The sequence below is a fragment of the Vulpes vulpes genome, chromosome 12 (assembly GCF_048418805.1).
Source record: "Vulpes vulpes isolate BD-2025 chromosome 12, VulVul3, whole genome shotgun sequence".
Classification (NCBI taxonomy): Eukaryota; Metazoa; Chordata; class Mammalia; order Carnivora; family Canidae; genus Vulpes; species Vulpes vulpes.
The window spans coordinates 108,523,519-108,547,396 of NC_132791.1; positions in this window are offsets into that span (position 1 = coordinate 108,523,519).

Genomic DNA, 23,878 nt, shown 5'->3' on the forward strand with positions numbered 1-23,878 from the left:
ACAACAGCATGAAACAGGGGCAAGCTCTCTGAGGACAAAATCAATCAATTTTACAAATCTGTCTTAGAGTGACGATAGTTCTTAAAGTTTTTTTTGGGTCAATACCCAAAACATTTTCCAGGAGATATTTCTGTCTGTCATTTATATAATTAAGCTCCAATTTTCCTTTGTAAGGGGGAAAAAGTGAAGTACCCAGCAACCACAATTTTTAATAAATATTAATGGATGAGGAGGGGAGAGAGGAATGGAGACAGCAATGGTGTTTGGCCTTGGGACATCATGCAGAACCCACCTCTTTAGTTTTGATATCCCCAGTGGACTAGATACTAGTTTTGCTGCATTGATTGCTGTTTCATAATATAAAATTTAATTATCTCTATTATTTTACAATAAGCTTTTCTGCCTTGGGGCCTCTGGCACAGGGTACGGTTAGTAACAAATCTAATAAATAAAGAAATAAAACACTTCATTTCCTTTTCAGAAGGAAGTTGTATTTTGCTCTGTATGCTTTGAGCTTAGGGGAATTCACTTTAGTTCTCCCAAACACACTTGTTCTTTGGCTCAGAAAGGCTACCATCCAGGAGCTCTAGGACTGCAAGCCCCGGAAACCACTGTGCTCCCCCAGCACGGATCCCAGTAAGCAGATGGCACCTCTGCACATGCTCTCAGGGGCTGTTTTTCACTCTTCATGCTTTTATTTTTGGATTCCCCCTCATTACATTTGTTCAGTCCAAGAAGCATAGAATTAAGAACCCTGACTCTGATTAATCCTTTACCCACTTGTATTTTGTTTACTCAATTGTTTTCATTTGAGAAAAAGAATCAAATATTAGCCAGATGCAGGTTAACAGATACAACACACAGCTTCTGAGAGATGAAAGAAGGTTAGTGAGGGGTAATTGAAGTCAAACACTAAGCATATTGTGCACATTAGTTTAGTAAGATGAGGAATCAATAAGATGTATTTATTATTGAGCTGTCCAGACCTTAGAGAATATGTAATTAAGAGTTTCCATCCAAATATATGCAGTAGGTATCAACATCATGCATTTAATAAGCATATTATAAGCATAAATGATGCATAATCACTAGGCCTAGTGCTATCGAGGATACAGAGGAATCTGAGACAAACACTCTGCCTTTAAAGGCCTAATAGACCAGGAGTAAATATGAGAGAGATGCAAAATTATCTCACAAGGCAGAATATAGAAACTCTTGGGAAAAAAGGAAAAATTAAGTGTCCTGTCAGAAGGCATATTGGATCAGGTAAGGGATTAGAAAGGCCTCATGGAAGAGATGGTGCTTATTGTAGGCCTAGAAAAAATGATGTACTATTACACAGAACTAGCGGGGATGAATAGTAAACATGATACTTATCAAGGAAACAATTCCAAAGAGTATATCAGTTTCTCTATCTATCTAAATGTTAAAAATTAATAACACATTGTTTGAATATGTGAACAGGTGAAACTGGAAAGGAAGGTGAGGGGTGAAGGGAGCTGGTCCAAGGCTCTCTCTTAACTCCTGGTAGCTACTGGCAATCCCTGATATTCCCTGGCTGTGGCTGGGTCACTCCAATCTCTGGCTCCATCTTCACATGGCCTTCTCTGTATGCAACCTTCTCTGAATAAAAGGTAACATTCACTCTTCTTCCATATAAAGTAATATTGATCTATTCTGGGGAATAGAATGTGGGCATTCTTTTTGGAGGCCACTGTTCAGCTTATTATAGACTGAATGGTAAGGATTTCTGAAGATAACAATATAATTTGCATTTTTTTAAATAAAAGCTTGACACTTAACTGACAGTAATATTTTTTTTTATTTCTACCTGGATAATTCTTTTCTTCCTTTCATCAGAGGGAATTCCAAAGTATTTTCAAATCTCAATTCCTCAGCTTTCTATCTTATTTTCAGAAGATGACTTTGCCTCATAGTTAACAAGGAAAACCAAGTTCTCCCAGTATAAATAAGTTCCTTAAAATTATCTATTACCTACACCATTCCACTTCATTAAACAAAGCATCCAAACTCGTCTAAGTATTTGGGATACATCTGTGAATTAAAACAACAACAACAACAACAAAAAAGGAAAAATTACATAAGGTGCATTCTGCCAGGAGGATAAAAACTAAATATGATAACTAACATATGTTATCTGATGATAAGTACAGACAACCCTTGAAAAACATGTATTTGAACTGTGTGGGTCCACTTATATTTATTGTATTTCCCAATAAATACAAAACTGTAGGGTTAATGTATTTTCTCTTCCTTATGATTTTCTTAATAGCATTTTCCTTTCTCTAGCTCATTTTATTATAAGAATACCATATATAATACATATAACAAAATATGTGGCAATCACCTATTTATGTTATCAATAAGGCTTGGGATCAATTGTGGGTTATTAGTAGCTTGAGGGGAGTCAAAAGTCGTACATGGATTTTCAATAGTACAGAGGTTGGTGTCCCTAACTGACCCACATTGCTCATAGGTCAACTGTATCATGGAAAAAAGCAAAAGCCATAATAAAGAGCAGATATTAAACTTGGAGTTAGGCTCGCCTTGCTGTGAATGTAAAATCTGAGCAGACTTGAAGGAGGTGATGGTCTTAGCTGGCAAAGATGAAGCAAAAGCACTCAGATCCAGGGAAGAGACAGAGCAAAAGCCTATAATGGAAGAATGTCTGGTGTCTTAAAGAACCAAAGAAGAGGCCAACATAGCTGAAGCAGAGTAAGCAAGGTAAAGAGTGGTAGTGATGTAGTCCAGAAGGTAAGGGGGTGAAAGAAGGGAGATCGTGCAAAGTCTCACCAATTGAAAGGACTTAGGATATTACTGTGACAAAAATGGAAAGACACTCCAGAATTGTAAAAAAAAAAAAAAAACAAAAAACAAAAACGGAGTGATATGATCTGACATTGAATTTTAATGAGCCCCTTTGGCTTCTGAGTTAGGGTAGACTTCGAGGGTAGAGGGGAGACAGGCACAGAAGCAGAGAGCTTGGTTAGGATGTAGTTACAGTAAATTTGGTGATAGCCGATCATGATTCAGAGTTGGGTCATAGCTATAAAGGTGGTGAGAAATAGCTGAGTGTAAGATATATTTTGAATAGAGACAACAGAAGTCGTTGATAAAGTGCTAGAAAAAGAAGGGTTCTGCATGGCTTGAGCAATGAGAAAGAGTTGTTTTCATCAAATATGGGGAATACCAGGGTGGAACAGATGCAGAGGTGGGTGGAATATGTCAGTAGTTAAGTTATGGACACAGTGAGCTTGAGGGATCTATTAAATAACATAATAAATGTATTATTATAAAATAATAACTATTATACAATATAATAGAGGGGTCTATATTCAATAAATAAGTGTATACAACAAATGTACAATGTGTATACAAATACAACTGTATTGAATACAATAGATATTTATACATCTTATTAAACTAGAAATACGAATCTAGATATATAAATCTTGAATTTGGGAGACAATTCTGGACTGGAGATACAACTTCCATATCTCTCTAAATCTTTATCCATGAGTCCCTTGTCCTTTCTGGGTAGGGGAAGAAGTGATACCCTTCCCAAACCTACCATGTAACCTATGCCCTTGATTTCACCTTTCACATGTCCTCTACAATTTCTTCCTTTTCACAATCTCTTTCTTTCTTTTGAATCACAAGGGTCTCATTCTACTTTACCTCTCCCCCCTCCATTCTCCAAATCAACTAGAGCCCTTTCTATCCAAATCCACACCTCTTTACTCATGTAAATAGAAAGTTTTTAGATCTCTCCCTTTCTTGCTTCACCCTCTTGCCTTTCTTCCATCTTTCAAGGTTCAAAGCCTTGAAAGAGCTGTCTCTAACTGGCATCTCTAATTTGCTGATTGCATTTCATAGCATCGCCCCCCTGGAGGCCTTCCTGTACTCCAAGATATCCATTTCTCACCATGATTTTTCTGTAACCAAGATCAAATTGGGAATATGACAAATAGCAGCCAGTTATCTCCTTTCTCCAGTCCTCATACATTAAGAGGAAGACGTAGGTGTGGTCTAAAGCAGTACCAATATTCAAAATTAGGCTTCAACATCTTAGAATCAACTGAAGGAATCTTAATATCTATCTTATTGGCTCACATTGTTCCAGCCCAGTCACCTCCTTGCTAGTTTTCAAATACTCCAAGATTTGGCCTCAGTGCCTTTGAATATGCTATCCTGGCACTCATCTTCCCCCAGACACTCACATAGTTCACTCCCTCAGTTCACACAGGTCTTTGCTCACATATGCACACACCAGAGAGTCCTTAACCACCACCCTTCTAAACTAGTACCTCTGTCACTTCCTGTTGCTTTACCTGTCTTTTTCCTTCACTGACATTTTTACTACCTAACATTTCATATATTTAGGTGCTTATTTGTCTTATCTGACTCACACGCTGAAATGTAAACTCTGTTAGAGGAAGGGCATTCTCTCCTTTGTTTGCTGCAGTTTCCCTAGTATTTGAAAAAAGGCCTGGCACATAATAAGTTCTAATAATTATTTGCTAAATGAATGTCCTTGTGCTTAAAGGATCTTGATAGATTCAATGGCTCTTATGCCCAAAGAGCTGGCAGCAAACGTGGACAAATAAATAGCATGAATATCCATCCTCCTTTCCTACTCTCCCTGATGACCACTAGGACACTACATTGGACACTACACTACAGTATTGGACATTACACTGTTTGTCACTGGAGTGAAAAAATAAAGAGAACAGCAGGGTTAAAAAACAATCATTCTTTCCCCATCAAGTAATATTTATAAAGGATCCAGAATTCCTGGTTAATCTGGGAGCAGCTCCTAAGGTGGGAGTATCTCTAACCTCTTTAAGGCTACAACAAACAAACAAATAGGCCCATTCAAGAAAAACAGAGCTGACAAAGCATATAGCATCAGGATAAATTCCTTCCTGGTCACCTTTTCCTGCCCTGCATCCCTTCCAACCAGATTATCCCTCCAATAAAAGAATTCAGGAGCCACTCCTACTGAAAAGATGAGTAAGATGTATTTTGATTCCACTGAGCATGGGGAAACTGCTTCAAGATTTGGACACAATAGGAAAGGCTACTCAAGGGCAGGGGTGGAGAGGCTCTGCTGAGTGTCACTAGAAGAAAAGAGAACTGGCAAGAGTGGAGTGCAGACGAGAAGAGATTTGGAGAGAGGAGGAGGACAATTCAAGGGGTACCTAAGAACCAAGATTATGAGATGGTGAGTGTAGAGGTCTCCTACTTATGGATGCTGTTTTCAACCTTCTGCTCTGCATACAATAAAGACTCTCTAAGAGCCTACACCTGATGTCCCCATGCTGATCTGCTCCTCACTTCCCACTGACATCACATATAAGCAACTGTTGCATGCGGTTCCTTTTCTTTGAGCTTTCATGAGGTTTAGCTTGGTGAGACCATCCCACTGTGTTCATATTTTGTTTACCTACAATACTACTATATGGTACTGAATTGAAGAGCATTTGAAAAGTGGGATGAAAGGAAATGAAAGCTTGTCCTTACCTTGAATCACATATCAGGAGCTGAAATTAGATCCCACCTACTGGGAAGGGAGAGGGTCTGTGTCACCCAACAAAGCTCAGCCCCCTTGGCACATCCAAAGCCTCATATCCCTGCCCCCTGGCTTTGGCACCAGGGGTTCCACGGCTGTGCCCAGGATAAAAGCACCGTCCCCAGCTTGCTCTCAGGCAAAGACAGCCTGCTTTTAATTAGGAGCAGTAGCCGTTGTTAGATTTGTATTTTTCTTTCCTTCTTTTTTTTCCCTATGCTTGATGGCATGATGTGTGTTACATATTTAATTAAAGAGGATCTAATGAGTACTTCTAACAGCCCTGGGGTCAGAAGAGCCACTGCAGAGATTCATGCAAATGAGCCAGGCTTTATGGCTTCCCTAGTGAGCAGCAGTGATGTTGTCCAAAATGGCAGAGTCTGTGGGAGCCCATCAGCTTTCCAACTTCTACAGGAAAAAACCCAAGGGGAAGCACACAGAGGGTGGGGACTAGAATTTGCAGACTTTGTGTCTGGGCCCATAAATAATCTAAATGTATAATAGGGTAAGTCTAAACTTTATGAAATAAAATGTGCTGAGGACCCAATGGGTCAGTGGGCGAGGCCAGAGGGCAACGCAACAAGACCAAGACCCTTAGGAAGACACTTTTGGACATAGGGAGGTGAATCAGAGAAGAGTGAAGGAAGGAGAGGTAAAAAATGTGCTGGGACATCTGGATTTCATTTTATGCGAAATGGGTCATTAAATGTTTTTTGTATGCACTTTCTTCACTGTGCTCTATTCTTATATCTGTTATAGCACCGTCTTGTGATTTATCTGCAGACATATCTATATCCCTATTTGACTCTGAACTGACCCCTCAATAGTTAGGACATCCTATCTCTTTGCTTCCGTGATTCCTACCAAACTTCTTCCCTATCTGTACCAGATATCCTACTAGATTATAATTGCCTATTGAGTTTCTGTCTACTTTGCCTAATTTATTGAATTGATTTAGAAAGTTGATTGAATGGATTTTTCTTCCCATATTATTTTTGTCATATTCATATTTATATGCCTAGCATCTACCACAGTGCCCAAAATATAGTATGCCCTCAATAAGTTATTGAATGAATGAATGAATGATCCAAATGTAATCAGTCTGATCTCAGGCCAGTATCAGCATACTTAGTGCATCCAAACAAAGACAGACTGAAGATTTGTCCCTGAAAGCATTAGAGGGCTGTTTCAGATTTTACTAAAAGTCAGTTACTTGGGCAACTGAAAAATGATGTTATATTGCATATTATACCATAAGACTTCTTTAAAATTCTCTTTAAGATATAGAATAAGAGTGGTACCTGGGTGGCTCAGTCAGTTAAGCATCTGCCTTCAGCTTAGGTCATGATCCTTGGGGTCCTGGGTTGGAGCCTTGCGATGGGTTCCCTACTCAGTGGAGAGTCTGCTTCTCCCTCTCCCTTTGTGTTTCCTCCCCACCCCACTTGTATTCTCTCTCTCTCTCAAATAAATAAATAAAATCTTTTTTTTTAAAAAAAAGATATAGAATAAGAAAGTTAATGCACTGTCTTTGATTGGATCCTAGTTTTGAAAAAAAATACGGAATCAGCTACTAAGGATGTTTTTTAGATAATTGGGGGATAGTTGGTATAGATGACATTCAGAAACTATTTTTGTTGTATGATAACAGCCTTGTCATATATTAATTTGTCTTTGTGGTGGCTTTTAAAAATAGCTACAAAATCTTTCACAGCCACTCCATGCAGAGGAGGAGAATCGACGTCCCCTTTCTTGAATATAGGCATGTTTACACCTTCTGCAGCCAACAGAGTTTGGTAGAAATGAAGCTGGAAGGTTTCCAAAGCTAGACCAGGAAAGCTTATGCAGGTTCTTCCTAGTTCTCCTGGAATGGCCATTCCTTTCCCAAGATGCTCCTTCTCAGAACCCACCTGCCATGCTGTGAGATGCCCAAGCCATGTGGAGGGGCCACATGTGGATGCCCCATTCCACCGGCCCAACTGAGACCAGACTTGGTTGGAGTCGTTCCTTAGGTTTATCTGCAGAATCCTCCAGATAATTCCAGCCTCCAGACATTTGAATATTCCCAACTGAAATCCCAGATGACCCACAGAATCCCTGAGTATAATAAAACATTTGCTACTCTGTGCTACTAAGTTTGGACGGGTTGGTTAAACAGAAACAATAACTGAACGGTCTTTGATATATTTTGAAGACGCGTGCTTTAAAGAATTTAAGGATAAAGTGCCATGATATCTTTAGCTTACTTTTAAATGGTCCCCACAAAATGTGTGCTAAGACAGCAAGGTAGATCAAGCAAATACACAAAAACATTGGCAACTGTCAAATACAGATGGTGAATATGTTGTTCATGGAACTATTTTTTCTATTTCCTTTAAATTTTTTATGGAAAATTTTTCTTCAAAAAGTGCTTTTAAATACCTTTTTACCCAAAGTTCTATATTAGGAAAATATAAATTTCTCATTCACTCATCTCTTCGATATCCCACAAATTTCTTTGTACAACCCTCTCTTTGAATGGGTCCTAATTCTTCCTCCTTTTTCTGACAGCGGCTCCTATTGGTGGTTAGGCCTTTCCTGGTGAAGAGCAAGCAAAACTGGTGCCACCTCTTTCTTTGAGATCTGTCATTTTACAAAGCAGAGGAAGGAATTAGGATTGTAATAACTAATACTTTAATGTGTTTTCTTACAAATCAGTGACATAATTTTTATTTTTTTAAAGATTTTAAAAAATTTATTGATTCATGAGAGAGACAGAGAGAGAGAGAGGCAGAGACACAGGCAGAGGGAGATGCAGGATCCATGCAAGGAGTCTGACAAGGGACTCAATCCTGGGTCTCCAGGATCAGGCCCTGGGCTGAAGGCGGTGCTAAACCGCTGAGCCACTGGGGCTGCCCAGTGACATAATATCTAAAAAGACTTTTAGAAACTACCAGGTTAGTAAAAAGAACAGAACGGACCTTCACCAAATTCAATATGTATTGGTAAAACTAGGACAAAAGACTTCCTTGCATTCAAGACTTAAAATTGCCAAAGCAATGCTATGGATTTTGATTCTCATCAAAAGAAAGCAAAGCCTTCTTCTAAGTCATTGTAGGGCAAATAAGGCCCCAAAAAGGAACACTTTTTAAAAAGCTCAGATCAAAAATGTTTTTTCCCTCTATCCTGACTCTCTTTACTGTACAATCCACTCTTGAAGTTTCATTGTGACTCTCATCCTTTTTTCCCAGCTTCTGGTCACCCTCAACCACCTGTTGTTCCCTTTGCTCTTAAAGGCCACTGCTTTTCTGAGGAGCAGAACCAGGGTGAACCTTGGGATTTCAATCCTATTATAGACAAAATCTCATATTCTTTTTATTTTATTTTTTTTTGCTGAATAATACTCCATTTTATTGATATACCACATTTTACGTATCCATTCATCAGTTCTACTTACATTCTTGATGTTTTCTTTAAATATTCCTCCCTACCTGGCTACATAAACTGAAACCACTTTTCCCCTTGATGACACCAATTCCTGTATACCCTTCCCCAAAATAGTAATAGTTATCACAATAATAATGAACATGGAAGCTAATTTTTTATTAAATACTACATAGTGAGAGCATTTACACTACTCCTTTATTATTTCAATCGATCTTCACAGCAACCCCAAGAGGTAGACACCACTTGTATTGCTGTATTGCTCTTCTAGAATTGACACATGCTGTTTGAGTAGATTACTCATGACTGCTCAGCTAGAAAGGGGCAGAACCAGGATAGAAACCAAGTAGTCTGACCAGGAATCCCTGTTTGTAACCATTGTGCATTAGTCTCTCCTTTACAGTCTTCCCAACAAGCTTCATTTCTTCACTCCTCGCCCCTAACAACCCAGAGCCAGAAGGAGGGGGCTTCTTGCACACCCTGCAGCATCCAGACCAGTGACCCTTCATCCCCAAGTATCTGCTCATCTTTGAAGCCTGTAGCATACTGTCATTAGCTGTAGTTCCAAGGACACTCATTGCATCTTCCTTGGCTTCAGCATGTGAATGTCACTATATTTTGTGATGTTCCCTGATCCTTTATGCCAGCATCCATGCAGATATCTTGTAACTGTAGCATCTTTAGAAACTAGCTGACCGGGATCCCTGGGTGGTGCAGCGGTTTAGCGCCTGCCTTTGGCCCAGGGCGTGATCCTGGAGACCCGGGATTGAATCCCACATTGGGCTCCCGGTGCATGGAGCCTGCTTCTCCCTCTGCCTGTGTCTCTGCCTCTCTCTCTGTGTGTGACTATCATAAATAAATTTAAAAAAAAAAAAAAGAAACTAGCTGACCTGTGTACCCTCATAGCCACACATCACCGCCACTCAGAACCCACTCTTCTACACTCTTCTAGGGCCTTGAACCTATAGCAGTTCCTTTCTGGCTTCTTGTTCTTTCTTCTCAATGTCCCTTTTGCCTTTACTAAACTTGTTCTTTGTTTTAGCCATGAGTTTCAGTAAGCACGCATCCCTTGTTCTCCTATAACTCATCACCTCCGTTCTTAGCTCACTCCACTCCCTACTCACCTTAATGCTGATTCATTTCACTACCACCCTCAGACGCCTTGCTCTCCTTGCCATGTTTCTCCTTGGCAGTTCTCAACTTGGGGCAACTATGCTCTGTTTTTTCTATTTACCCTCCAAGGCTGTGAAATGCAACTGGAGAATTTCACGAAAACATGTTTAATCTTCGTTAACCACACGTCACATTCACCACAGCTGGACTTTTCATCTCACCTGCAGTCTTGTCACATACTTAGTTCCTATCAACTCCACATTCCATTTCCCCTGGAAGTTGCTTGAAATCTTGCTATTTCCCCACCCACTCAACCACATGTGCTCCAGCAGAAGGCTCCAAGAATATTTACACAAATCTTCCAGGAGCCTAGAATGCCATTCTCTGCTCATCCTTTCATTCAAAGTACTTGTACCAGAAGCAGTCCCCCACTTCTTCTTATGACCAAGCTTGACACTTAAGTTCTTTCCCTACCACTTTCTCCTTCTCAAAGATCGTGCCCTATCAAAAATCTCCTTGGGGCACCTGGGTGATTCAGTCAGTTAAGCATCTGACTCTGAGTATCAGTTCAGGTCATGATCTCAGGGTCACGATATTGATCCACATGTCAGGTTCCATGCTCAACAGGGAGTCAGCTTGAGATTTTCTCTCTCCCTCTCCCTCTCCCTCCACTCTCACTCTCTCTCAATAAATAAATCTTTTTTAAAAATATCATCTTCTGTCTTACTGCTTAATCATTTTCTCCTTCTCTGGCTATTTTTGCTATTTACAAACAGGTTTCAATCACTTCTCACCCATAAAATAAAGTGTCCTTCTGTACTCTTGCTACCTTCTCTTTTAGTACCTCTAAGCTGCTTCCCTATCCCCTCACCAGCATGTGCCCTTGATCCCTCAGCAAACAGAAACTGCATTCACACCATAACCATCCACTCACTAGTCATTAATGCTACAAGATGACTTTTCCTCACCAGTCTCCCAAAATGGTTCTCCTGAGGACACCAGTGATCTCTGAATCTCAAAAGCCCATCATTATTTTTTAATCCTCATTCCTGCCTTCTCTAAATAATCTAAAACTTTTGATTATGTTCTATGTCATGAAATTCTATCCCACGTGAATTTCCTTGTTTTCACACTTCTCTTTCTCTCTTTCCTATTCCTCTTTCTCAAAAAGAGACATCTGAGATCAGTCTTTTATCTGACAGATATTATGATATCTCTTTCCTTTCCTAAGCTCCTTCAAACTGTCAGCTTTATCTAAATTTATACATAAATGCATCAGTCCAGCCCCTGCCTATTTTCTCCTTACCTCCAGGCTGGAATTTCTGGATTCTCCCAAATACCTGCATGTATTGTACAGACATTTCAGACCCACCATCCAATCCTGTATCCCCAAAGTACTGAGTTCTTGCCATAACTAGCCTATTCCTATTTGTTGTCAAGGCCACTGACTTTGCCACAGCACTACCTCTCCTACTGCAGCAGGTCCCTAATCCCCTGAGTGGCCATCAACAGTACATACAGTGCAGCTCTCCTTACACTGTGCCTCTGTTCAATGGCCTTCAAAGGGTCTCTACTGCCAACTGATTCAAATCCAGTCTTTTTGATCTGGCAGTCAAGTTCTCCCATCCTCCTAGGCATCCTAATTTTTTTTAGCATTCTCTCCTCTTCTATCATGTATTTATTCATTTATCTAGTCAGCCAATGTGTGAAGAGTTTAAGTTCTTTTTGAAACAGTGTGTCATCAGTAGATATATATAAAGCGATGGTGCCTGCCTCAATGTACCTCTACATGCTCTCTAGGAGACTGTACTGATTAAAGGCTTGGATTGTGTGGTCACATTAAAGCACCTTAAAATTCTGGTTCTGGAGGCACCAGGGTGGCTCAGTCGGTTAAGTGTCTGCCTTCAGCTCAGGACATGATCCCAGAGTCCTGGGATCTAGTCCCACTCCAGGTCCCTGCTCAGCAAGGAGTCTGCTTTTCCTCTGCCCCTTCCTTTGTCATGCTCTCTCTCTCTCACTCACTCTCTGTCTCTCAAATAAATAAATAAAATCATTAAAAAAAAAAAAAAAAAGAATCCCAGGTCTGCCCTGGACAAATTATATAATTTCTCTAATCAATCATCTCATCTATAAAATGGGTGTTTTAAGAATCAGATGAGATACTCCAAGCAAAGTGCTGTCCAGAGCACCTAGCACAAATATACCATTTAAAGACCTTTCTATTTTTAATCTTAGTAAATTGTTCTGTAATGATGAATCTTTGCTTCCTCAACCTGAGCCCCACCCAAAGAACCTTAGTTCTAAGCCACAAACAAGGAATGCAATTGTTTGCAAAGAATTAGAATTGGACCTCATCAGGCAGTGGTCTATTGTCCTTGGTCAGGAGGACTTAACCCCGTGATATATCTAAGCTCTCACTTCCCTGGAGGCCACTTAATTTAATAAGTAAAACTGTCGCAAGAGGAAGTAAAACTAGAAAATGAACGTTTGGATTTTCTGATAGTCAAATAGAGAAGTCCAAGGACTCATTTACTAATTGGAGTTTCACAATTCATTTGTTATCACTGACTCTGATCCACCAACCAGCTGGCTATGTTCTTTCTGAACTTGGAAGAAGGTATCTGAGTTCTTTTTTTTTTTTTTATTGGAGTTCAATTTGCCAACATATAGCATAACACCCAGTGCTCATCCCATCAAGTGCCCTCCTTAGTGCCCATCACCCAGTCACCCCCACCCCCCCCGCCCACCTCCCCTTCCACTACTACTTGTTCATTTCCCAGAGTTAGAAGTCTCTCATGTTCTGTCTCCCTCCCTGATATTTCCCACTCACTTTTTTCTCCTTTTCCCTTTATTCCCTTTCACTATTTTTATATTCCCCAAATGAATGAGACCATATAATGTTTGCCTTCTCCGATTGACTTATTTCACTCAGCATAATACCCTCCAGTTCCATCCATGTCGAAGCATATCGTGGGTATTTGTCGTTTCTAATGGCTGAGGAATATTCCATTGTATACATGGTACCTGAGTTCTGGGCTTTAATTTTCTCAGTCTCAAAATGAAGAAAATCAGAACTGTCCCTGCTCTCACCTGAAAGCCCAGCAAATGGCACATACTAGGCCCTCAATAAATAATTTGCTGAATGAATAAATTAATAAGTGAATGAATAGCTGCTCTGCAGTCCAAATGAGTTATTAGGAGCAATCACACTTTGACAAATGAAATAATAATTTAAATTTACATAACAAGTTATTAAATAGCACATGATGAATACACCAACTGCTTAGGCTCAAGGCTGAAAGAGCTTCCCTGTACACCTCTCTCGCTTCCCAAACCTGCTGACTCTTCTAGAAACCTTTACAACAGCACTGTGCATGAGGAAAAGCCCAGCAGCCATCTTTCTGAGCAGTTGCCTGTGTAATGCCAGCACTTGGGGACCTAACTAAATATCAATAATTTCTCCAGGATGCCTGTCACCAGTTCCTTTTAGCATCAGATGAGGCCTGAGAGCTGGGAAGGCTCCTGGGTGCAGCACGAGCTCCTGGCTCCTGTCCTGGTCTGTCTGCTCTCCGTGTGACCCCAGCCTGCAGGCAGCCTCCAGAAGTGCCTCCCTGGCACGCGAGGCCCAGAGCTCACTCGGATTGGCTCCCAGGTCTCAGACCTCTCAGCTGAGAGGCAGTGACTGAGGTAAACCTTGGCACCACAAACCCCACAGCCATAAATTTCACTTACATCTAGTAAAACACAGGCATCCAATTAAACCCCTAATCCTATAAACTTGCCAGCAATCAAGCTCACGGTTAAAAATGAAGACGGACAGGTGCACTCAATCAATACCACGGAGGTTACAGCCTGCAGTTTGTAGGCTGTTCTACATTGAATCTTCTGCTGTTCTCGATGCTGTTTGTTTTCTGCCTGGGCAGAAATAACAAATGTTCTTGCTTACTCTTCCGTTACATTGTCCTGTGCACTGGAGCATGGCTGAACCCTGAGGCCAACCAGATGTGGGACCCACAGAAGCAGGAAGAGCCCCTTCCTTGGAGTAGCCCCTCTCTCTGCACACTTCTCTCCATGGTCCTTCTCTGGCCAGACCACAGATTTAGACTCTAGTGCCTTGAGGGTACCAGGGACATCTACCTCAAGCGCTTCCTCTGACCTTTACATTGATTTCCTTGGTCCTCTGCCACCACCACTGGCTGTGCCCAACAGGACCAATTTATAATGTATTGGTTTGCTATGGTTCTCCAATTTACAGAGAATTTGGTTTCAAGATGAAAACATTGGAAGAGCATGAAAAAAAAAGCTAATCAGTTAACACGTTAGCAGGCAGCAGGTCTCTGAAACTATAAGAGAAGAAGCTGTGTACAACTTCCAGCACTTTCCTCAAGATTTATCCAGGGTCTCATTGTGTGTCTTCCTTCTCCCTTTCCTCCCATGCTCTCTTTCTTTCCATTCTTCCTGTCACTCCTTTCTGCTTCCTCCATCAAAGCCTTCTTATCTTCCTACCCCCCTCTGTTCACTTGACCAACACCTACTGTGGGCACAGCCCTGTCTTCACACCTCTTTTCTTCCTCTGGACCCTCACAGCATAAACTAACCTTACTTGATTGTTAAGTGTAAGAGAAATTATACTTTTTCCTTCACTGTACTCTGATTTTTCCCAGAACAGAGTGTCTATCTATGTCTCTCAATAGATTTCTTTGACTATGAATTAATATCTCCCAAAGCTCTCCTTGCCTGTTTTACTAGCTGAAATAAAGATTTATAATGGGAAATTTGAATGATCAGTGTGGAAAATACATCTAAGAAACACATATAGGAACTATCTTTTGTTAGAATCAAAGAAGACTGTGGTGACTAATGTCTTTTTTCTCTCTGTAAATTCCTAATGGAGTTTCTCCTTGGGCCTTCTATTAGCTTCTCTGATGTGGACGTCTCCAGTTGGCTCTCATACCAGGGACTGGCATTTGCCAACTCTTGTTCATTATCCTGGGGGCGTGAGTCATTACAACATATAGAAGAAATGTTTCTGGCAGCATGCACATCTGATCCCTGTGAGTAACAACATCAGAGAAATAGGAAGGCTTTGGAAGAAATTCAGTCTTATTTCTCATGTAAACATCTATGATGTTTCTCTTGTCCAGAAATCATGCAACTCTTGAGCTGGGTAGAAAAGATGGACAGGTAACCTAAAGAGGATTGCTAAGAAAATCCAACCACATAGCAACAATATTCTTTCCTTAAAAAATCATACAGTTCACGTTCACAAAAACATGTATACTATTCTCATACAGACCTAATATTGCTGAACAAAGAGATTAACTCCATAAGCTTCATTGGTCAGATCCTAAGGCTGGAAGCAAACACAAGATCATTTACACTCTACCTCCAGCAAGACTACACGTCAACTAGAAGATAAGCCCCACCTGCCCCAAGTCAAGATAACTGATTTGGGGGCAAAAAAAAAAACCCCTACAAAACAGGCTTTTAGTCATCAAAGGCATCCATAAATAACAACCAGAATTGGCGGACTGGGCACTTGACCTGGTGTTTAATTGTCAAGACAGGCTATGATTTGATTGCTGTCATTCCTATTTTGTAAATGAAATGCCATAGCCAGAATGGGTCACATTTGGGTCATCTGACTCTGCAGTTTGAGTCTGCCCCCGCCCAGCCCCCGGTTCTGCCCCCCTGCTGTGCTTGGGCTGTCTTGACACCCAAGATAACCAGTCCATTTGCCCTATGGCACCTTGGGCAAAGAAGACATTATCTGGCTGACTCAGCTCCAGAAGAGCAGCTGAGTGGTTCTTACCCTCTCCTGCCTCTCCATACCTGGTGACAAGGATAAACCCCACAAAAAGAGTAGGCTTCAACGAGTGTGGATAATCTCCTTCAGACACTGGTGGATGGGATATATATATATATATATATATATATATATATATTCTGTCATTAAAATAACCCCATTTTTCTGAGCTGCTAATAGGATTATTCAAAATGTTTAAAGTAAAATCCTAAAGCCTGTTATTGGTTTGCCAAAGAAACTAAGACTTTTTTTTTTTTAATCTTTCTCTAAATGTTGATTCTGAGTCAAGCAAATCAATGGGCAGTTTCTCAGCTGTGCCAGTCATTCACCATGTGAGGAGTTCCCAAGTAGGCTTCACCAAGAACACTGAGTTTGAGTCTGCCCCCATTGCCTTCTTCCTTGGGTCCTCCTCTCTGTCCCCCACCTCCCTTCTTTGCAGCACCCCAAAACACAGATTTGCTAAAAGCTATCTGGGCAAGCTTTCCCCAAGCAACCGAAATAAAGGAAGTCAGCTAGTTTCTTCCTCTTCCACTCAGCACTCAGGTACTCAGCTTGGAGGGTAAAAACTCGTAGTTGTCTGAAGGTCATTTTGCAATTGCTTTTAAGTCACCTCAAGCTAATGTTTTTTTTTTTCCTGTCAATTTGATTTTTTAAAGATTTTATTTATTTAATCATGAGAGACAGAGAGAGAGGAAGAGACATGGTCAGAGGGAGAAACAGGTTCCCTGTGGGGAGCCCTATGTGGGACTCAATCCCAGGACTCCGGGATCATGTCCTGAGCCAAAGGCAGACACTCAACCACTGAGCAACCCAGGGGTCCCTGTCAGTTAGATTTTAAGGAATCTGAGGACAAAGGCAGATTTCCATTCCTTTATTCTGAGTTCTTGCATCTCTCTTTCTGTATCTGTCTCTCTGTCTTTGTCTCTGCCTCTCTCTCTCTGTCTCTCTGTCTCTCTGTCTCTCTCTCTCTCTCTCTCTCGATGCTGCATCACCACCACACCTCCTGAAAATCTATTCATTGACATCGGCACAGTACCTGGTGCTGACTGATTAGGAGACAAGGACCAGGGTCAGAAGTCAGCCTTGGCAAAGAGAACTGCTTTTTGTCTGAGGCAGTGATCATAGGTCCAATTAAACAGTATAGAAAATCTTTCTGGAAAAGAACACTCAAGCAGATAAAGACTGAGGAGTCAGATGCATAAAGATAGAAAAGCAGAGCAAACACTTGCAAACATAGGTTTGCAAGATGTTTATAGAAGCTGTTTATGAAATGCAAAGCAGAACACCTGTCCAGATAGATGGACATGCAGATAGCTCCTGCATGTTTTTTGCTGTTTCATATCCTCTGTTTACCTCTTTTTCCCAACCTTCATCCTCCCCCTCACTCACATACCCTATGCCATGGCGACTTAATATCACTGAGACTAGACATAAATATCACCTCTTTCTAAAAGTCTTCCCTGGCCATGAGCAGCCCTGCCCACATCTTCTCCAGCCTTACTCCAGCTGCACAGCTGTCTCTCCTAAATCAGAGTCCCCAGGACACTTGGAGCTTAGCTTTACTTGCTCTTTTCCCAATGTAATTAGCTCATATTCATTTTTCAAATTTCTAATGCCAAGAACATAAGGAGAGGTCATTGAGTGCATACTCAGCGAACATTTAAGATGTGAAAGAATTAATAAATGACTGAATGAATCAGATTGGCAAGTCCTATGTCCCCTCAGCCAGGATTACCTCCACTTGTCATTCTTCCATATGTTTCCACCCTAAATACAAACTGCTGAACTGCAGGTCCCTCATCCTTCTACCTGGTGCATCTCAGATACTGCAAATAATGGTAGGAAATTACAGTATAATAATATGGTGACATTTATTTTTAGAGTATCATTTCCTCTTGTAACCTTACGTTGTGCATATACGTGTACAAAACACCAGCACACTATAGTTGCGGTCTGCCTAGGTGGGTGGCAAAGCCCTCCATGGACTGTATTTAGAGAGACAGGTCATTTGTCTGAGAGATGTGGGAAGAAGAGTTGATATTATAGCAAAAGAGACAATTAGTATAATAGGGTCATTAAATTGACAATGGAAGAAAGCACTGCTCTATAGTCCCCCAGAGCAATCAGGGTACCCTAAAATGGGAGACTGGCAATGATAATAATTTAAAAAAAAACTGAACATTCTCTGCCTCCCTTTTATAGTTCCCCCTGGGTCTGGGTTTCAGTAGAACCTGTATCTGGGAAGGCTCTGAGTATGTCTGCTGCACACAGATGCCTGTACTCTTGGAGCTAAGTGAAGAAGGTGGATATGCGAAGGGGGGGTAGGAGGCCATAAAAATGCTAAGAGGGGATATTGGAAAATGCTAAGAGGGGATATTGGAAAAATGGGCAATGGAAATTTGTAGACCAAAAAATATCTGGGGGCTTTGCAGGGGAGCTAGTGTTTTTCAAAAATAATTTTTCTGCAACAAAAATTTGATCAGGAATCTCATCTTTTGGGAAAATAAAAACCATCACACATAAAGTCTCTCATCCTCCAAACACCAAATCCACAAATCTGTTTCTCCTTCACATTACCTCTTTTTCCCTTCTGTTACCAATGGGCGCTTTAGCCACTCATTTGCTCAAGTAAAAGAGAAAAAAATCCTTGATTCTGCACATTCCATCATCCCCCTCAAGTGAGGCAACAGCAAATTCTCAATATCTCTTAGATGTGTCCACTTGCCCCATCTCCACAGTCCTAACCCTAACATGTCAGCACTTCTCTCCTACCAGGACCAGTGAAATAGCTTCCTCACCCAGGTTTCCATCTGGTTTCCATCCCAGGTCTGGTTTCCATCCCAGGCTTCTAATCTATTCTCCACACAGAAGTGGAATAATCTTGTCCATTTCCAAATTGTATCATGTTCCTATTCTGCTCAGAACCCTCAGATGATGTCCTATCCTACTTAGAAAGTCCAAGCTTCTTACTGTGATCTTTTAAGTCCCGTAGGATCTGGCCTCCTTGTCCCTCTCTCTAGCTTCTGGCCATACTTTTCCCTGTTCACTAGCGAGTGGCCACAATGGACTTGCACAGGTCTTGGAAGACACCAGGCCCTTGTATTCATTCTACTGACAGCAGAAATACTCTCCTCTGCTAGTCACTTTGCTAATCCTTACTCACCCTTAAGCCTTTTCTGAGCCCTCTAAAGTAGACCCCTACAGGGCACCTGATTGGCTTAGTTGGTTAAGTGTCTGCTTTCAGCTCAGGTCATGATCTCAGGGTCTTGGGATCTAGCCCCAAGTCGAGCTTTCTACTCAGTGTGGAGTCTACTTCTCCCCCTCTGTATCCCTCTGTGCTCTCCCTCTCTCTCAAATAAATAAATAAAACCTTTAAGCAAAAAAAAAATATACCTCTACCATAATTCTCCCCCTTATCATTGTCTTATTGTTTTTCATAGACCTTTTACCTACAGTGATTTAATTTATGTGTTTATATACCTGGGTTCCTGGGTCACTTGGTAGCATGTAAGCTCCATGAGGGCAGGTATCCTATGGGACGGTTTTATTCACTGGGTTACCTCAGAATACATTATCATGTCTTGAGCATATATATCAGCTTTTGGTTAGCTGAGTGAACTCCAGCAATTCAGATGAATTTAGAAATAAACTAGGGAAGTGGTACAATTATTAAGAAATGCACTTTTATGACTTTCAGGACGTATAACGTATTCCTGAGGAGGCCTAATTTATTGGACGGATAAGACTCATTTGTAGCTGGCAGCATCTATTTGTACCCATCTGCATCCCAGTAATTAATGCCAAGTTCTTAGAAGCAGTCTGTTCCCTTAAGGAGGAAGAATTTGTGTTTAAATTTGATGGAAGTGGCCTGGATAACAGCAGAACTGGACTGTATCGTCTTAAATTGTTTTCTCGTTATTTCCTATATGAAGGTCTTTTGAAACCAATTGTAAGACACTTAATAGGGAGGATTTTTGCCCTGTATTTTCTCTCTTTATTAAAACCTAAAAACCACAAACTTTTCTCTCAGCTAATTATAAACAAAGAATATATCCTTCACACATGAGATAAAGGATGTGTGTGTGTGCCGTGTGCGCGTACACAGGTGCATGTATGTAGACGCGTGTGGGGGTGTGTGTGTAAGATCGTGTGGGCTCACTGTCACTGTCCCTATCATTACAATGAATAATGTGTTAGAATCTCCTACTATCTTTCAATCCAGATGAAGAATATATTTCTGCTGTGCCTCCCTGTTATTTTGTTTCTATTCAGAATATAATTGGGGGGGGGAGTGGTTTAATTCCATAAATACTGTAAAATAGGAGTTCTGTGAGGGCATGAGACAAGGTCTGCTTTGTTTGTCACTGACTCACCAGACAGCACAGAACACCGTGTCTGCTGTGTGGCAGATGCCCAATAATGACTGAATTGCAATAAAAATTCCTATAGGTTTCGATTATTTTCATAGGATATTTCCTCTGCCTATCTTCCTCCTGGCCCAATGCTTCCCAGGGTTCATGGCAGGTACCTGCAAAATAAACACCTGCTGACTTTCCTTGACAGGTGAGCTTGTCAATGCCTTCGTATGGCTCCAATTCCTCGGGTTAAGCTCTTTTGGGAAAATAATACCTTCCCAGCAATTTCAGTGGCCACGTAGTTTATCTGTAGGCTGTTTGTAAAAATAGCCCAAACAAACTAGAGGCTCTGGGACCTAAAAGGATAGTCTATTTCTGCCCAGCTCACAGGGGTACCCCGTAGGTCTGAGCCTTGCAGGGTCCTCAGGGAAGCAAACTTGCCCATCTGTTCCCTCTGGCACTTCCAGAGTTAATGCTTCAAGCATTTATCCCTGTACCTTCTCTGTTCTCAGATAACTCAGAAATGGTTGGATTAAGAATGTCAAACTTGGCCTTTAGGTAATCCTCAGTGCAGAAGGCAGCAGAGTTAAATTTGAAGGGAAAAATGGTTAAAAGATAAAGAAGTTCTGAGGCAGCATGAGGAGCCAGCACTCCTTATTTTAAGGAACACAGAGACATTTTCAAAACTCTTGTCATCAATTAGATGGTGTGGTATTTTCTGCATGTTCCCCACGGCCCGTCTGGTGTGGGCTGCAGGACAGCAAATGCAGGGGGGATCCTTGCAGACCCTCCCGCATGTGCCACCTCTCAGCTGGGGGACCCTCCCTGTGCTTTCAGCTCCAGGGGTATGCTCAACAGCCTGGGTGCAGACCCTGTCCCTGCCTCTTGCAAGGTGGGGGGAACTTAGACAAGTTACTTAACCTCTCCCAACGTGTTTCTCCTCTGCCCAGTGGAGGTGTGAACCGTGTCTATTGTTGTACAGCCCTGTTGGTACGCATTTACCCATAACAATACTGGCTACAGGGCACAGCACATAGTAACTACTTACTAAAGCCAACCCTCTTGCCATCATCTTCACCTTCATCCTCCTCCTCAGTGGCACACATCCCTGGCCTCTCCCTTCCCAGCACCACAGGGGCACATCGGGACCACCATCGTACCCAGAACAAATGTGAGGACTCATTCCACGGCTTTTCCCTCCCCTACCTTGATTTAGGCTCTCTCCAGCTATGGCCCTAGCTTTGAGCCTGGCCACTTGGGTTCCAGAAGCTCTCCACCCCAGATTCCTCCTCCTCACCACTTCCTTTTTCTCTCTTCTTTTTTCTGACCATGCTACTAAATCAGTCCTTACTGCCATGGCCAGTATAGATCTCTCACTGCTCCCACTTAGCTCATGCCCATCACTACGTAGACTGTCCTCCCTCACATTTCTGTGTCCTCTATATAAATACAGTTTAATGCCACCTTCTCCATGAAGCTTTCCTTGACTCTTAGCTCTGATGTCAAAACCTGATTTCTCTAACACCTTAGAGCCTATTTCTGTATTTCAGGGACATGGTTAATCAGACATCACCTTATTCATAATTAATGTAGGATGCTATATTGGAGAGCAAACAATGGTTTTGTTTTGTTTGTGTGACTTTGGAGAGTTATTTAAACTCTCTGGGATTCAACAGAACACATATAAAATAGAAGTAATTATATACACTTTGGCTGATTGTATAGAAATGAAGTAATCTAAGGCAAGGCTTGTAGCACAGGGAAAGTTCATTTTAGGAATTTAAAAAAATGTATGTGCATTGTCCTATGTTTGTGTATATCTGGGACCCCCCCCCCCAAGGAAAGGGCTTGATATTTCTTCACATGCTCCACATTGCCTAGAAATATGTCATTCCTGCTATATACTCTTAGTTTATAATGATTAATACCTATTTGTGGAATGAATGAATGAATGAATAAATAAATAAAATATATTTCTACCCACAAATCTTTTCCTGGCTCAATTAATGTGTTTGCCATCCAGCAAATTCTGGTGCTCAGTGTGTGTGGGGGAGGGGTTGTGCACATGTGTGCACATGCACGCTTGTTTTGCAATTCCTCTAATAGCCCCATCTAGCCCCATCTCCATATATAAAGTTATTAGAACCATCTAGAGATCTTCATGTTGAATTCCAATATCAAAGTTTCACAAAAACTGCAGTTCCACCATCAGAGACCTTGTCCTCTGTGTTAAGCATTGGACTCACCCAGCAGTCTTTCAGGTAATACAAAGACTTTTGTCAAGATCTATACCCATCAGCTTGGGCTGCCATAATAAAATGCACAGACTGGGATGATGAGACAACAGAAATTTACTTTCTTACATTTCTAGAGGCTGGAAAGTCCAAGATCAAGGTGCTGGTGGGGTTGATGTTTGGTGGAGTCCTCTCCTTAGCGGCAATCACCTACCTTCTCCCTGGGCCTTCACATGGCCTTTCCTTGGTGCATGCATTCTGTATTCCTCATCTTATAAGGCCCCCGACCTATCAGAGGAGGACCCCACTTTTATAACTTCATCTAACCTTGCTTACCGCCCAAAGTATAATCACATTGCGAGTTAAGGGGTCAACATGTGAGTTTGTTGGTGGTGGTTGGAGGAACCATTCAGGCCATAGAAAGATCATTCACATCTTAATGTAAATTCCATTTTCAGGTATTTTCTCCTTCCTGACAAAGGCAGCAGTCTAGGTGGGGAAATGACAAGTGGGGTACTGCAGGCAAACGTTATCAGGGTCTCCCAAGCACACATTCCTTGTTGCAGAAGTATTGTCCTTATCCCAATATAAATTTGCCAAAGGGGCTCATAACCCCACCTCCCAAATCTTCAGAGCTATGGAAGGAAGATGTGTGTGGACCGTTAATGTTTATCTGTATGACTCCACCACTGCCATTAAGTCCTGGCCTTCCAGTAGCTGCTGGAGACTGGGGTCACTTCTTCATAGCAAAGGGACAGTGTAATCAGCCTCAGGTAGCCAGCCCTATCCACAATGGGACATTGCAAAGAACAAAACCGTAAAGCCTACCCTCTGCTCGAAACACAGAGAAAAGGATGTTCAAGAGGCAAGAAAACAAAAATTGAGTTGTTGAAACCCAGTGTGAACCAACTTTCATAAATCGCTGCTGGCCCCAAGGGGTTCTGCAATTGTTGGTGTTCTGTATCGTTACTTACTCTCTAGTTGCTCTTAAACCAAAATCTTCCCCTTACCTTTAGATGTCTGGTGTGTGTGTGTGGTCATGATTTTTGGAGAGTACAAACCAGTTGTCTTGTAAAATCCCCCTTCCATTAGTCTCCTGTTGTGAAACAAATTACCATAAATTTAGCAGCTTGAAACAACACACCTTTGCTATTTCCCAGTTTCTGTGGGTCAGAAGCCTGCACCTGAGTCACACAGGTCTTCTGCTCAGAGTCTCATCAGACTGAACTCAAAGTGCTGGGAGCTGTGGTCTCATCTGACATTTGGGGTTCCCTTCCAAGCTCACTGGTGTTAAAAGAGTTCGGTTTGTTGCAGTCGTAGGTCTGAGACCCTCCATTACCCAAGGCCACCACCTCCCAGT